The sequence below is a fragment of the Nylanderia fulva genome, unplaced genomic scaffold, assembly GCF_048542155.1.
Source record: "Nylanderia fulva isolate GAGA-0341 unplaced genomic scaffold, ASM4854215v1 Scaffold10, whole genome shotgun sequence".
Taxonomy (NCBI): domain Eukaryota; kingdom Metazoa; phylum Arthropoda; class Insecta; order Hymenoptera; family Formicidae; genus Nylanderia; species Nylanderia fulva.
The window spans coordinates 968,126-985,503 of record NW_028189193.1 but is presented as its reverse complement, the minus strand read 5'-3'; the positions used below and the strand labels follow the sequence as shown (position 1 = coordinate 985,503).

General features: G+C 36.4%; 1 long non-coding RNA gene across 3 annotated transcripts in view; it reads left to right on the top strand.

Annotated features, from left to right (window-relative positions):
• Window positions 1-17,378, top strand: part of LOC114940995 (uncharacterized) — a 176,772-nt gene that overhangs the window by 6,199 nt on the left and 153,195 nt on the right. For all 3 annotated transcript variants that reach the window (XR_003821568.2, XR_003821569.2, XR_003821570.2), the window contains exons 3-4: window positions 9,310-9,495; window positions 9,877-9,914. This is a non-coding gene — a long non-coding RNA (uncharacterized LOC114940995). The remainder of the gene's footprint in view (window positions 1-9,309; window positions 9,496-9,876; window positions 9,915-17,378) is intronic.

The window sequence follows — 17,378 nt, the reverse complement described above, 5'->3', positions numbered from 1 at the left end:
TCCGCTATCCTTTACGTTATATAAATGGTGCCCGCGTCTGGTAGTCGCTGGCAAAATTTCGCCGGTCTCGCCACAGATTGCTTTATTTTCGAGACTCTTCGATTTATCAATTGGTTTCTTTGGGTTTCTCTCGGCGAGACTGGATCTTCTAAATTTAGTTGACATGCTAGTGGTCAGCCGAATAAAGATAAAATGTTGGCGTGCCATTACATATGAGAATCGCTGCTAATGTTAATGCAGCTCTTTGCACTTTATCATTCATTCTTTTCTTGTATAAGAAAATTTAGAAGGTAAATTTATAAATAGTATGGTTTAGAAATTTGTCAATATATTTGCTAGAGAAAGATTTACATTAATTAAGTACATTATTCAATTTATCTTTACCAATAGAAATCTCTGATATCTCCATGTCTAATCCGTTTCTTAATTTTAAGAGACAAGGGATATTGACAATATATAATAAACGCCTATATTCGTAATATGAATAAAAACACAACCAGAACGAGTATACAGACATTTATAGATTTTTACATATCGAAAAATTCTCGAGAAGTAGACCTTAGTTTTTTTTCTCAAAAGGCCGTAACGAGGTCGACTGGGCTAACTATGCCAATAAATCAGCAGCCTTAATGAAAATGTGGCGCTATCCGTTGCAAGAGCGCTGAACGAGCGGTCCTCTCTCTCTCGCTCCGTTCGCCGTTTAAATGAAATGAAAAGAACGTGCAGCACTGGAAAATACCCTCCTAAAAATATCAAGATAAGAGCGAGTCGGCGATGAGGAGCCCTGTCCGGAATGAGAGATGGGGATAGCTCGTTTCGTAGGAGAGAAAAACGCACGTAATTATACGAAAACGCGGTATTTCTATGAACGTTGGACCAATCATTTATGCTATAGCGCTATTAGAATTTAATCTAGTATGATATAAAATAAATATCTTGATCTCCAATATATGCATCCCTCTCCCTGTGTATTATTAATTATTATTGTCTACATAGTTAACATTTTTTTAAATAAATGAATTAATGTTTCTCAATCTATATTATTGTCGTGATATGTATTAGAACTGTCTCAGTTTTAAGCAAATAATAAATTAACTAAAGTATTTTCTTATTTTTTGAAACTATTGAAATTGACATTATTTATCAATGAAGAAAATAGAAAGAGAACGAAAGAGAACGAGAGAAAAAGAGACAATAATACTCTATTATATTTCACAAAATTGCTCACATTTCAAGGTACTGTGTGTATTCGTGTATTAAATTAATCGAAAGCATTCGTACGCGTGACATTATGATTTTCATGGCGGAAGGCAAGGGGAGGGAAATAGATGCGTATAAGAATGAAAAGCATTCTTTCTCCGTTGTAAAGATATAAAACATGACATAGCATATGCCGCTCTATGCGCGGCGGTTACATACGTGTTCAACATGTATAATGTCGCGTACGTGTGCTTGCTATAATTACGACGGCCGCGAGCGTACTAAAACAAGTTTGTAATCGTGAAGAATGAGCGAAGACGACCCTCGCGGCTGTGCGGCAAATAGGTGAGCCCGATAATATATGTACAATATTTTTAATTGTTGACGTTAAAATGTGCTCCCTTGGTTTTTTCTCGTTAACGTGACGTTGGAGGGTCCGAAAACTGGCTCGCGTCACGTTTTCGGCCGAGCCCTCTGAGTTATTTATTTCACGCTTAAAGAATCACCCACATTGTCCATACATACTGCCGTTGAGCACCGTCACATGTAAACGACTTTGGACAGACTGTCTTCTGCATGCATGGAAAAAAATCTGACGCGTAGGAAAAGATTCGAAAATATTGTAGTAATTAAACAATGGTATTATTCCATTTACATATTATTATTTATATGTTTTAATAATATTTAGCATATTATATATATTATTATATTATCCTATATGTGCAAATTTTTATTTGCATCAACTATATAGTTTTGAATAAATAGCTATCAATCGTTTTGAAAAAACGATTGTCCTTTGCGAGGAAACGATATTCCACTATATGGTTCGATTATGATGCGAGATGACGTTTAGCTTTGCTATTCAAAAATTATGGACCCCTCGAACATTGTCGTGTACGATTACGTGAGATACGATCGAAAGAAACGAAATCGGAGGAGGCTATTGTCGAGATGTATTCATATTTGACTCCTACATTTTGCATGTGATTCATACACAATACGGTCCATCGGAAGCTGTCGTCTACTACTTCCGCTATCTGACTACAGCACGTCTGTCTGCCTGTTTCCCCCTTCATTCTCTGTCCCAACGAAATTCCGACGTATTCGCATATATTTATTTCGTCCTATAGAAAAAATATGAGAGTGTTTTTCGACAAGTTCTTCGCGTTTAACATACTCTTCATATCGGGAAAGTAAAATTTGTTTTATTCACACAAGAAATAAATATTAATTTATCATATATGTTTTTATTCTTCAGTTTATATGACAGAGCCTTGTTAAACTCTTAATTTATTCTTCAGGTTCCGAAATTTTTACGATATTATAATATCTAATACATACGAAAAGAGATAAATTTCTTAATTGTTGCGGTTATCAATTTATGATATTGCACTGCACGAACCAAATATTAATTTTAGCAAAAAAAGAATTTAAAATATAAAATATAAAATATAAATTTTACGGGAAAATAATGAACAGATTGAAAATAAAATTCCGACGTTTGCGTGAAATCCGTCGATCGTGCGGCGACATCTTTATTAGAGAGACACGTGTGGTTCAAAAATGTTTTACCCTAATTACGAGACGATCTTGATTAAATATATTCTAGTGGATTTTCACTTGCCTTCCTCCCCTTTCGCTGCGCTCTTCTCGTCGCTATCTCGTACGCACACATGCGCGCACAGTTGTCACGTAATGGAATATATTCGTTACCGCGATATGATAATGGGTCGTCGTAAGTCAGGGAGTCATATTAGCTCGGAGAGATTCTAGTCGCGAAGCATAGCGTGATTTTTCAATTTATTAAAGCCGACGCACACGACTTCGTACGACTATCGCGACGAGCAGATAGGGAGATAAGAGAGAAATTTATGGCCCACCTATTGGAAATGCGATGAGCGCTCTCGCTAATTAATCGAATTCAAGTAGACATGAAGTCTCATTGCGCGCGAATAAATTAAGAAGAAAGCACAATAATCGGCTAATGTAGCCGGAAGCGCGTATTGCACTTTATCTCCGTTCGATCTCATTAAGCGCGAGTGCTCTCGGAACTTTGTCGATGCGATCGAATCGCTCGGTATCAATTGTCGCCGACACCTTGGCGAATTTGAGCCTAATTACTTTATTGCAAACTTATCTCGTCGGAGAACAACCCGAATTAGGGGGCGCGTGAAATATCTGGATTCGTAACGCGATCAAGATAATCATCTATTGTACAACTAGAGTTTGGTGTGAGTTTTTTAAATCAATAAAATTCGTGATATCTATTATTTAAAGACGGTTGTGTCAAAGAATACTTAATATTACCTGAATCTAGTCTTTGTTCATTAATATACATTGACATATTATTTTATATTTCAATATTTTTGTCGATTTTACTCTTTATGTTAAACGTATTATTGATTATCGAATTGTTACATGCATGTGCATGTAAAAATGTACAATTGTACACATTGTTGCACATTATACACGGTAAGTCCGATGCTTTGTTCAACGGAATGCAACAATGCCTTTCATTGCCGAAGTGCCGCGCACTTCTGGGGGGGCGTATGAGAATGACAAACGATCATGGAAGGGTCGATCGGGTATTGGCATGCCATGTACGCGCAGGGTTATATAAATGAATCGCGTCCCCGGGGCCGTATCTTACGGAAATACGAAACATTAATGGACAGATGCGTTTTTGCCGACGGGAATGAATGGCCCGTGGCCGCGTGTCGATTTATCCTCGGTGAACGATTCTGTCACGTCGAAGGTACGCCGCGAAACCATTACGACGGAAACATTTTGATTATTTTTTCCGTGAAAAATGTTTCCGTAATCGCGCGTCCATTGTCCAGACACTGCTCCATTAGAAGAGAAATTAATGTGATTAATATGGAGCAAAAATAATTCATCAAATCATAAACATTTGGGGCGGAAATAAATACGGTTTCGGTGATTGATGGATACAATTTTCAATTTTTTCCAAGAATCTTAAATTAAAATAATTTTTTTCGAATTATTTTCCCGAGGCATTTACAGAAAAATAAGTAACTCGCTGTCTGAGAAATATATATATATATAAAGTTGAGCATTTTTTAAAACTTTTTTGCATCTGACGTGTTGAAAAAAAAATGCGCGGCACTTTTCACCGAGAGAGCATTCTTTGTAGCTCAAAGCTTTCGCTCAAATAGTTCGTAACAATGCGTCGTGCACACTTTAAATTGCCAGCATACTCGAGAAAAAGAATATCTACGTCATATAAGCGGGAGGAACGTGTAGTAGTCTTGTGGTTTAGCGAGGTAAAGTACCTCGGCGCGTAACGAGGGTTACGTCGGATATTTGCATAATGATTGCAATTATTATTGCCTTACCGCGCGTAATCTATAATGCAGTTCAAACGATAACCGCCAATGCATCGGGGACACGAGAAAGGCCCGTTAACATTCCCAGAGCGAAAGTGCTGGTGCAACACGGTGGCCCTTCACCCATTAGCGAGTGTCGACGAGAAGACCAACACATTGCCAGATATCGGCATCGTTGTATACTCTCGTCGGTTGTACTAGATTAGCCGTCCTTAATGTCGTTCTTGCCGCAATCGGCCCGATAGTCGTGATTTAAAACGAGAATGTCACGGCAAAGCGACGAACATGTCATTTTATTTTCATTACCGTATAATCATTCTGTCTTTCTAATCTCAATCGAGCGAAATTAAATTTTTAGAGGCATTTGCATATACATTTTGCATTACTATAGGCATTAAAATAATATTGTGATATGAAAATAATATTGCATACGTAATATATTGACATGAAAATGTCAGAATAAAACATTTTTATTTTGTTTTTTTATTGAAGTACTTTTTTAATAGTGATAATTGCAAGTGAGATGCTAATGTGATTGATATTACTATAATATATTCACTATATTTATTATAGTTATTATATTATATACATATTAAGTGTAATAGAATGGTTATAAGACTAATTAATAAGATTTTAATAATATATTTAATAAGATTTGAATATTTCAGACGTATTTAAAATTAAAATTTATTATATTAAATAAAGAGATTGTTTGCACGCAGAACACGAGACGCGGCAGTATTGTTGAATAATTTCTTAGGAGATTACTCTGGTGTATTCGCGAGATGCAAGCATCATCCCCAAGTCGGTAGGGTAGATACCCCTGGCAAAGAGCTAAGGGGTCGCTAGTCGACCGTTTTCTTATCGACTGGAAGCTCCATGCAAAACGGCTCGCTGACTCCCCGATAGAAAGGGGTAGCTGCGAATTGCCGCCGTTGATTTGAACGGCTGCCTAAGGTCCACCCCTTCGGGCGAACATTTGGCCGCGTGATCCCAACCGATTCCGGATAAACGGCCGACTCTATAATTGCATAAGTTATGATTGCATCAAATGTATACTGGATTGTTTCGAGGAATCAGTTCCTGCATCTCGTATTCTCGTTTATGCATAATTGCTAGTCGATGTATTGCGCGATATCGAGAGAATGTTATCGTCCTTTGTTTAGCATTTCTCCAACTTTCTTAACTTTATACTCATTAAATATTTCACGAATAATTGTATGGTCGAAGGAATTCTAAAAGAAAGTCTTTTTTATTTACGATATATTTTTTCTATTTTAGTACTTTACATTAAAAATACGACACGTTAGGACATCGCTTTTAAATTTACATAAATTTTATTTTCAGAATAGAGCTTTTTTTAAAAAGACGAATATATATAAACTTTTTTAATTTTATTAAACTTTTTCGACAATGTCGAAAGTATAAAGTTATTATTCTTTTGTTGCATACCAACTGAATTAATAACATTTGTTAAATACATGTATTATTACATATTGTAATTACAATGCGAATCGATGAAAACAAATTCTTTTTACAAATCTTCGGTAATATAAACCGATGTTTCGATACGTATGTTCTTTTTGTTATGGAATTCCAGTGTGAATTATGATCACCCAATAGAAGGAACCCCTGTGAACAGTATATTGGATTCGCGATACGCATTTCGCGTGTTTCGTGATACTCAAATTTCAACCGATAAATCACGGCTGCTTAGATCGGTGCAACCTCGAGAGGGTCGAAAGTAACTTATGATTTCTCGGGTCAAACGTGAATATGGAATCATCGTTCCTCTTTAAATCCCGGCTACGTAGCTTGTCTAACAATAAACTCCAAGCTAAGTCTTTAGAGTCAGATTTGTGTGCGAAATAAATAAAAATAGTTTTAAGAGAAAGCATACATAATTACTTTGAAACTTATTTTATCGTATAATGTTATAGAAAACTATTTTTATCATTTGAAATAAAGCTAACACAATGACAAAAGTTAATTGTAAATAAAAAATAAACTTTTATATCGCATGTATATAATTTTCCAATTATTTTTTAAATTTTTATTATCTCCAAATTATATTCAAGACATGTTAAAATATCGAATGCTTTGAAGAGTGGAATCTTTAATATATTTTGACGTATTATAAAATATTGATGCACGCATTACATTTACTGTAGATATTTTAGATGACGCAACGCTTTTCACAGAGACAGAAAGAAATTGAGTTTTATATTTTATCAGGTGATTCGAGTTTTCCCTAATGCAGCCTTTTGCCGTCGATATGTTTTATTCCGTGACTTTAATATTTTTACATGTCAATTGAAAACCGAAATAATCATGGCCATATTTTAATTTTTACAAAAAAATTCTTAATTTTAATATATCTAATAAAAAAGAAAAATGTATTGAACAATGCATAATTATTAGAACACGAAAATTTATGAAGTTTTATAATGAACTTTTCAGGTAAATTGTTTTAAGACGCATGCCATTAAATTGCGTTTTAATGATTATTATAATAATTATTTTCTTTGTGTATAATATATAATTTCTCGACAAATAAATTTAAAATTATATATATAACTGTATATTAAAAGATATAAAATATAAGAATGAAATCACACAAATTATTCACGCGAATTCTTTCGTATACCATAACAAGGGTGCACCGACGTCAGCCATCATTACAGCCAATGTATTGGTCGAGCACCCCTCAATAACCTTGATACAAAATTCTTTTCACGTTGCTCTCAATGGTTAGATATAGGAAATATATGAAAGGCTCGACGTCTGATTCAACCGACTCAATGTTGGTCGAGGCTTTCTCTCCAAAACACACGAGTGCCGTTTGTGAGGCGCCTATAAGCTCGGACCCCCTTCCCCATGTAATGAAACATAAATTATTCAATCGAAATCAGCTGCGAACCGTCGAGCGCGTCGGTGTCTGCCACGACGCCGGGTACTTTCCGGTCAAAAGCGGCCTTTTAAACCGAAACCCTCGATCCTTTTCGCGAGAAAGGCGATGAAAGCGAAACGGCCGACCTCCGCTGGTTTTTTTACGCGCATGTTTTGAACGATTTCATTTTTTTCTCGACGCTGAATATCGTCTAGCACATACGCGCCTTTGATTTTTACTCGAGCAGGTAATTGGAAAATTTCGACTGTCCGTATTTTCCACGTCGAATTCTCGTTATTGAATCGTGCACAGAATTTCCAACAGTTTGTTTAACCCGTTTAAATTTTTTAAGAGCTTTAAATAGTAAGTTTCAAAACGCTGTGCAAACAAAAATGTATTGTAGAGAGAATGCGATTATAATAAATTATTTTATACAATTCTATTAAAGAGTTACAATTTCAGGTAAAAATTTTAATGTGGCAGTAAAAATTAAAATAATATAAATGATAGATTCGTCAAAAAATTTTTAATGGAATTTTTTAATGCAGAGTAGATTTGAGATAAACAAAACGATTTGTGTATTTAAATAGATTCTTTTTTGGAAAAAATTAATAATTCCTTTCCATTATGTAAAATATCTTCTTTTTTCGTCCGCATAAGGCATCGAAAACAGGGCGATACACACCCCGCGTATCCCCAAGGACCTCTCTCGATTCCACTTCCGGAACGGGCACGCGTTTTAAAATTGAATGCACGGCTCAATTCCGGGCGTGTCGACACGCGTCTCGACGTCAACCGGGAATAGACGTTTAGGTGAGGCCGTCAAATAAAATATACTCGTCCCATGTGAAGGGAGTGACATGAAAACATTGCGATCCTTCCGCGGAAGCTTCATATTGTTTGTATATGCATGTTCTGCAGACGCACACGCATCTCGTACTAGAAATCGAGGCTAATATGCAATTAGCAAAATATGACAACGAATATTTTCTGAGAAGTATCTGCAATGTGTGTAAAGATGTACATATATCACGCTAATCCCGGTAGAAAATAATGATTATTTTATGATTTCAAGCAAATAATCAACATTTTTACGTAATATCTTACATATTGGTGAATGAGAAGATATATCCTGTCTTGCATCTTTGCATATGTAAATGTTAGATATATGCAATATTGATAGACAAAAGTATCACATATTGAAGTAATTGAGAATGTACTTGGAGGATCTCCTTGGAATACTCCAAGATCGCGATTTGCCACGTTGACTCAAGCTGCAAACTCCCACGCGTTCTGGCTGCCTAATTAAGCGCCTATGTTCGACGAAAGACGGGTTAGAATAACGTTCATTGTGAATCAATGTTTAGCTTGATGGAGGGCATTGTGTGTGTTGTTTGATAAAGAAAATATCTGAGAACGTGTAACATTTTTCGTCATGCAGAATTAATTCTGCGTATTTCAACGTAAATCGGGAACAGTGTTTTTATATCAATTTATGCGAGATGCAATTAATCTCATTATACAAGGTTTCACGCGTTCCATTTACCATCACCATACCATGTGTAATATTACCTTTCTCATTGAAAATTACACTCGGTTATTTTATATTAACAAGAGAGAATATGCAAAAATTGCTTATATATTGCTTGTATATTGCTGTGTGTCATGCTCGAGTTATATAAAAATTCTTTCCGATTATTCATGATATTTTTCCCAATGTGACAATAAAAATCTAGATATTTCTATATAAATCTATTTTATACAATTTTTTATCTCTTGTCAAATATTTTATCTCTTGCCAGTTGCATTTTTTTGAAATAGTAATTAATTTGAACGCTTCTATAATTTAGATTTTATATTTGTATGTTACAGAGACAACGCGTAAAATTCGGGAGTGCCGTTAAAAGTATCGCGAGTACAAGTGCGGGAGTGCCGTTAAAAGTATATCGCGCGTATGAGTGCGGGAGTGCCGTCAAAAGTATCGCGCGTGTTAACCCTGACAACCTGAGAGGAGGAGGAGGCCTGGAAGGCATCGGGCATCGGCCGAGTAACCCTAAGGTAGATTTTATTAATGTTGTCGCATATTTTTGAACGCACCATTTCATTTTTTAATAAGTTTTAATTATTAGTGGAGATAATTAAATTTTTACAAATTTTCGAGTCCCCATTTAGATACCCTAACGTTACGACACGTTTTTTTCAATATTTTTTATTATTGAACCGAGAACCATTTCTTTAATGTATTGTGTACTTTTAATTATTTTATGTTTTAATCATTAGTAGCGATAATTAATTTTTCTCAAAATATAATTATTTTATATATATTTGTAGTTTATTATTGTTATGTACTAAATACAAAGTTTGGCGCGTCCAATAATAATTTTTTGAAATAGTAATTAATTTGAACGCTAATTTAGACTTTATATTTGTATGTTACAGACAACGTCAACTACTTCATTGTTGTGCATTGGTGTTATGTGAGTGAGATAAACTTTTATTAATTTTGAAGGTAACGGATTTATAGATCGTAGTTGTAAATTGTAGAGTGTAGATAGATTCGTTACCTTCAAATGGATGGACTAAAATGAATTAGATCAAAGTTACTTAGATTGGACTTTTGATAGATGCCTTTAATATACATAATTAAAGCATATTACTTATACCAATGTAAATTCAAGAAAAATATATATAAAATATATATAGAATTCCAATTTAGATTTAACTTATTTATTTTATTTAAGGAACGCGCTTGTGTGTGTGATTTTATTAACAAATTGATTATCCTAATTTTGTAGTCCATCCATTTATGTATGTAGTGTGACTTGAAAATACTTTGATTGACGTAAATCCAAGTTGTCGATCAATTAAATAATATGTATATAATATGAATATATTTAATGAATTTTATTTTATTACAAATTTATTGTAAATTTTTTATTATAAGTAATACTATTATTCTATATTATATATATTATATAATATATAATATTTGATAAATATTAATGAAACCATTTTGATCGATGACTCGGCGTTATGTTAGTTAAAGCAAAATGAATTTCAACTATTATGACAAACGATCATGATTTCTTATGATCATACTCGAGCGTAAAATTACGCTCATGCACCGGCGATGATAAATAGCTGGATACGATAGAAATTTCTTTCCTTTATTGAGATCTCTTATAAAGGTCAAAGGTACATATCTGACGAGATTTAACCAGGATGATTATGGCCAAAAAGGTAGGTCCACTGGCCTAAAAAACAATGTAATATATTCGATCTCGTTGCATACAATTCGATTGCATATGTATGTGTGCATTATCTAATCTTATGATATGCATAGGCATATGTATATCTTTTGAGCAATATATTATATTTTTTATATCAGCTTTATGATTAGGCGGGAACGAACGTGATGATCCGTTGTAAAACTCGACGCGAATCATCACCGAAGAACGAAAAAAATAAGCAATGTTGCACCAGTCGGGCGGAAAGGCGCGTATAGATTTTTATGCAAATTCTATTGATACCTGATTGTGCCCGATGATAGCGCACGAAACATGCACGTCCCGCGGTGACTACGATGGCGATTAGTTAGAAAATAGCCCTACTTGGCTGCGTCTCTGCTCCGCTGTATTCTCGACGATTGGTCGTTGCTGTTCGAAAAACGGTCGCGATTCGTCGGAGCCCCTTCGCGACCTGGCTCTAACGAGGGCGAGGCAAATCGCGATTAACATTGTTCTTAAATCTTTCAACCCCCGGACGAGACAGCAACGCAACTTCGCGCACGTGAACTCCGCGCTCTTTTATCAAATATATGTGTTTCAGAAATTACACGTGCCGCTGTATTTATCGAGCGCAATGCGACTCTGGAATAAATGGAAGTTGAACTATAGTTTAAACGAAACTCTAAGGGGCGTTGCATAGGAATATAATTATTTTTGTTAACTTGGCATTTCACCATGCACGAGGTAAATTCGAATGTCTGGCATAATAAAGTGTTAAGTTATTTTATTTTCGAATTTACTGCTCATGAAATAAGTTCTTTCAAAAAATAATTCAAAGCAACTTTAATGTTTCTTCGATTTTCTTGTATGTTACAATGCGTGAAATATTACGAATTAGTAATATGATTTTAGACCTTGGTGTCGTCGGAAATAGCGCGCTACTGTTGACGTCCTTTGTAATTATTCGCGTGCCAACATTCAAAGTAAAGTCGCAGTACGTGAAACGTTTCATCAAATTCTTTTTTTAAACGTGATTGCGATATCAGAATATTATTTGCTATAATATTAATTATAAATAATTGACTTGTATAATTATATCGCGACGATAGGTCAAAATACTTTTTTCACGTAATTTATTAATTTAATTAAGTAAGAACTGAAGTGAGAGACAGAGGAATCCAAGTTATAAAATAAATTAATTATACAATAGTTGTGATGTTGATGGACAATACTATTTTTTTAAAATACTTAGAGTCAAATATATTTTATTCTGATATTTTATCGTTCAATTTTTCGATGATTTAAGTAATTTACATTAATGTGCGAATAAAACGATCGAATCGCAGAATTGAATAATAAGGATAAATTCCGTGATACAATCGCCTAATAAATAATTAATCTCTATATTTTAAATATTAAACATTACGTTCTTTTCATCATATCAGAATGAATATTAATAATTTTTTATCTTAATCTCGAGATAAGTTTAAAAAATAATCAAAAAATGATTTCGCGAGCAATAAATTAGCATTTTATTTGTCAGACATCCGAATTTGATTTCTCACAGTGGGGTTGTCAATTAAACTAAGGTAATGCAATCAAAGTGGAAGTCGTGGGTTAAGAGGGCGAGCAATTTTGCAAATGTGTTTCGAAAACCTATAGTCTTTCTTGCATGTTTACACTATTATACATAAATTGGACCATTCTCGTTGTTGAAGGCGTGCGTGCAATAAGAGGTGCGTGACCCGAGGTACACGATTACCGGTTGGCGCGAAACTCGGACCGATTTGAAATATAACCTACTCGTTATTAATAAAATTTGCATTTACAAGGGCGAAAAGGTGTCACGGCACGCCACGCGGGACGACAGAACACCATTCCTATCTTTAATAAGATTCGCTTGATTCGAAATTAATGATCTGCCATTTCTTTTAACAAGTTGGCCCCCAAGACTTACATTTTTAAATAGCTCTAACTTATCGCCTAATTACTAGGATAGATCTGAACGTGATTGATTGATTACAGTCGTTATTTTACATGTAAAATCTGGATATATTTTTACATTTCGTAAATTATTACATTTCTCTTATACTAAAACGAGTTATTTATCAATTATTTGACTGTCTTCTCGTGACCGCAATGAAATCTCATATCTTTCAAGTTGAACATTAAGTTCCCGATTCAAGGCTTTCGTCGCGTAATCGATCTCGTGTACATGCTTTTTTAAATAAAATCCAGGAGACGCGTTCGTTTAGTGTTAAGCCTCGGCTGCGAGCTCGTGGAGTTCGTGGGGTTTGATTACTTGTTATCGAGGTAACTCAACCGTCGTCTGGCATCTGATAAAGGCCCGCGAGTAATTATTAATCATAGACCGGGCAGTATAACGATCCATCCGAGTCTTATCTCGGTGTCGAGTGATGTATGTACGTGGCCGAGGTCTACGCGCGGCAGCGTGACGGGAGGGCAAGCGGGATCGTGCAACGTCTAGAAGGGTGGTTGCTCGGTAGGTTACTCGCTCGCTCGCTTAACTCCCGGAGCTAAGCGGAGTTGCAATACTTCATCGAGATAATAACTAATAATCGATAGTAGCATTGCCAGGGTACGTAAGTACGTGATCGCGCGAACAGTCCTTTAGCCCCTACCACTTTTCTTTAACTCACCCCAGTTTTGCCCCACTATACCCTCCCGTCTTCTCTCCCATCAGTCGAATCGGTGGGTAGTTTCGCCTTTTAATCACCCATAACCACCCGACGATGGGCTACATGCAAGACGCTCGTAGGTCAAAGGTTGCGCACTCCGACTTCGTAAATTATCGCGAGCTTAACTGTTACCCCGTCGAATGAACAGTTCGAATACGACGTATCTTTCGCGGGAATGCAATTTCTGAAGAGCGAGAATGCAATTTTCTCGTGTAACGTGTGTATCGTACGTAGAGTGAAATATTTGCAAAGACTCGACACGCTATACATACATATATATAGACTTCTTCTTCAAAGATATATTACATTGTACTTTAAGTACCAGGTCGATTGCAGTGCATATTTAGGAGTAATATACGCGAGCAAATATGTGAGCCAAAAATAAATATTCGTTACGCAGTACACAAAATTAATTTATTCATTGAATATATACAAGAATATTATTTAAAAATATACCTATATTAATTCGTTATTATAATCAAAAATATTATTGGTGATCAATATTGAATATATATATTGCGCATATATATACCTGTGCTATTTATACGTACACAAGAGAGGGAATCGAGCGACAGAAAGAACGAAACACGCAGCTAGGACGGTATGGAAGAGAAAGGGGTGGAATAAGGCTGTAGGTTTGTGCACAGCGGTGTGCAAGGTAGGGTCGCTGGATCGCCACGCGAGATAAAGTATTACAATCGAACGCACGCAATAAGCCCTATCGCTAGTCGATCAGCAATAAAATGTAAAATTTAAAACGGCAATTATCTCGTGCCGTGTATCTGGCTAACTCGTCGACGCGTCGCTCCATTTAACTTCCTCTCTCGCACTCTCCGCTTCCGTAGCGTACCACCTATGTCGCGACTAACCACCATCGGCCCTTCCACAACCCGCGCGACCGGTTCAATAATTAATACATCGACGACACTATATCGTTGCTAGGCGATTATTTCGCCAAACATGTTCGCCGAAACGATCATGCTGCGAACACGTTCGATCGTCGATATGTGCAATCAACCGCACAATCAGGAGTTTCAGAGGAACGTGATTGTATTCATTTTGAAGAAACTAATTTTAGTAATCTCGCGCATAAATTTTCTATAATTTAATTTGGATTAAATAAAACAAAAACATTAAGAAATTCGACCTGTATTTCGCGATATATAAATTGTTACGTCAAATCGCGGAATTACTTTTTAACAGTAATATATGTATATTTTCACAAGTTAGATTTTTACAAGATTTATCGTACCTCTGACATATTTCATATAAACAATCTACGCACATATGATAAGTATATTGCGACGTTTCTCTTCCGCATCGAGTGTCACCGGCCTATTTGCATTCCAGTTCAACCGCAATGAAAGGCAGCTCGAATAAGGATTCCAATAAAATGTTTGGGGAGGTTTGCTTTGGGTCGGGTGGTTCGGGACATGGAACGTGGAATTCGATATTACAGCGTTATTCTGTAGTTCCGTATATGTTCGCTCGTATCTGCACGTCAACGTAAATTGTCCTTTCCCGTCTCTGTGTGTTGTTCGAGAAGGAATTTTTCTCTTCGTATCGCATACTTCCGAACGGCGCAAGATGAATAAAATACTGAATACATTTCTATATATCTCGCATAGAGAAAGCATTACTCATTCTATCGTTGAATAGTATAATATACTTTTTTATCTACGTGAATTGAAAATATTCTTCAATTGACGAACGGAACAGAATTAATTAAATACAATCAAAATTTATCGTTTGCTGCATTTACAATTCTATCACTTAAAGTTTAATTAATAAAGTGAATAGATGTAACGTTATCTCCATTTCTATATAGGTCTACGTTTTGTTTTTTTCTTTAACAATTGTTTATAATCTAAAATTTGTCACTAACTCTGATGATCGTTATACTTCTCCGTTATTATTATCGTACCTAACAAATAGCGGTACAAGAACCCCTCGCATCTGTACGACTCGCGCAAACGATAGTAATGAACCGCGGTTAGGAGAGTAATCGTAATATTCGCACGCTTTCTAAATGCGTCCTTTCGAGTTTCGTGCGCTAAGAACGTAAGAACCCTTAGGTCCCGTGGGGTGGCTCTACTTTACGATCTGCTCGTCCGCGTGCTTCGTATAGTTCGCACAAAGGACTGTGCCACCTCGTTACGAAGAGACCAGTTAGAATAAAGTGTGATTAGGACGATAGTTATGGCATTTTGTATTATAATTCCGCGAGGGTAAAGCTTCGCCCCAACCCCGCCACGTTCGCTCTCGAAGGAGCTGTTAAGGCCTCGCCAAGTTTTCGATCTAAGGTATAACGCGAATTCCGGGATTGCTCGAGATTCTGCTTTACTTGCATGCGCAGTCGAGATAACACCAACTTCGACCGCGCGAAATCAATTTATAACTTCATTTTCGAGTGAATACCGGCGATATGAGAATTTTTTCAGTGTATTTGATTTTTATATACGAAGCGTGCATTCTAGTACGCGCAGTTTTTAAAACTAAAATTAAAATATTAAAAATTTTTAAACCGTTAAATTCTCTCTCTCTCTCTCTCTCTCATTCCCTGTGTTACTCTCTGTCTTTAGTAATTACATACATTGGACATTTATTAATTTTATTTGAAAATAAATTGTTTTTCTTTGTTTCTGTATCTCATATCGTTTCCTCAATTCTAAAGTTTTGAGACGAAAATACGTTGTCCAGGAAATACATCGGACTCGAATGATTCACCGAAACGTTTGGCCGCACAGCGGCAAATCATTCGTTTTCGTAGGGGACAATCGAAGTTCTGGCAAAGTTAATCAATCGATCCGGAAGACCCGTGAGAATCGAGTAGGGAATGGGCAGCTGGTGGCTGCCCGTATTTGATTGTTTAATTAGCAAGATGACCCGGTCGTATTCCGGCGGGAATTCTCGAAGGAGCTTGAGCTAGACAGGAAGGAACATCGAGGAGGAAAAGACGGGGTGACACGAAGATGGTGGGCGAAAGAGCAAAGAGAGAGAGAGAGAGAGAGAGAGATAGAGAAAGAGAAAATGCGGAAGGAGCGCGTTGAGGGATGAGAGTGGGTAAACCGAGGAAATCGAAGACGCTAGAAGGAGATACAGCCGGAGCGAGTCAGCCGAAAGCTGACGCGAGGAAAGAGAGGAGAGAGGAGGATGTGTGTGTTTCCAAGGAGAAATACAGTCGCTGGAACTCTGGCGAGCGGGTGGAGGAAGGGCTGGATTTCTGGTGTATAGGGGTATTAATCCCTACCCTCAATTACCCTTTGTCTTGGGCGCAGCTTGGTCCACTTGTTAAGACACCGCCACTGTTTGTCTTGAGGAGCAGGTAAGGGCGCCCCCGGAGCGGAGGTCTGCCGGCTGTTTCGGTCGCTGCTTTACATACGTCCGTGAGACCGGAGACGAACTGCTACCGGGAAGGACTACTGATCGTTGTGGTCTCGCCTCTGCCCTTGATAGAAGTTCGCCGGCAAAGTTCCTGCCTCGCGGCCGCCTTAAGGGATACCGCTTGCGCCGCCGCTGATATCCTTGCTCTCGCGTGATTCGCAGCCTTTTCGTGGACTCGAGTGATCTTAGTGCTAACTTTCCTTGAAATATATTCACTCGAATCTTGTTTCAAAAAGTAACTCTCTTCTCTCTCCGATGTAGCGATTGCGAATCATTTTCATGAGACAAATGCATTAAGCGTGATTTAGAAAAAAAACTTATACATTATTAATAAAATTTGATATTTTTTTTTATATCTTTATCAAGAGAGATCGTGCCTAAATATGACTGAAAAAATTTAATTCAATTTTTAATTGTTATTACATAATGCTGAAAATGCATTAAGCGTGATTTAGAAAAAAAACTTAGACATTATTAATAAAATTTGATATTTTTTTTTATATCTTTATCAAGAGAGATCGTGCCTAAATATGACTGAAAAAATTTAATTCAATTTTTAATTGTTATTACATAATGCTGAGAAAAAGCTCGTTGTGGTTTTTTGGTAATTTAACGAAAAGAAAAAAAAGCG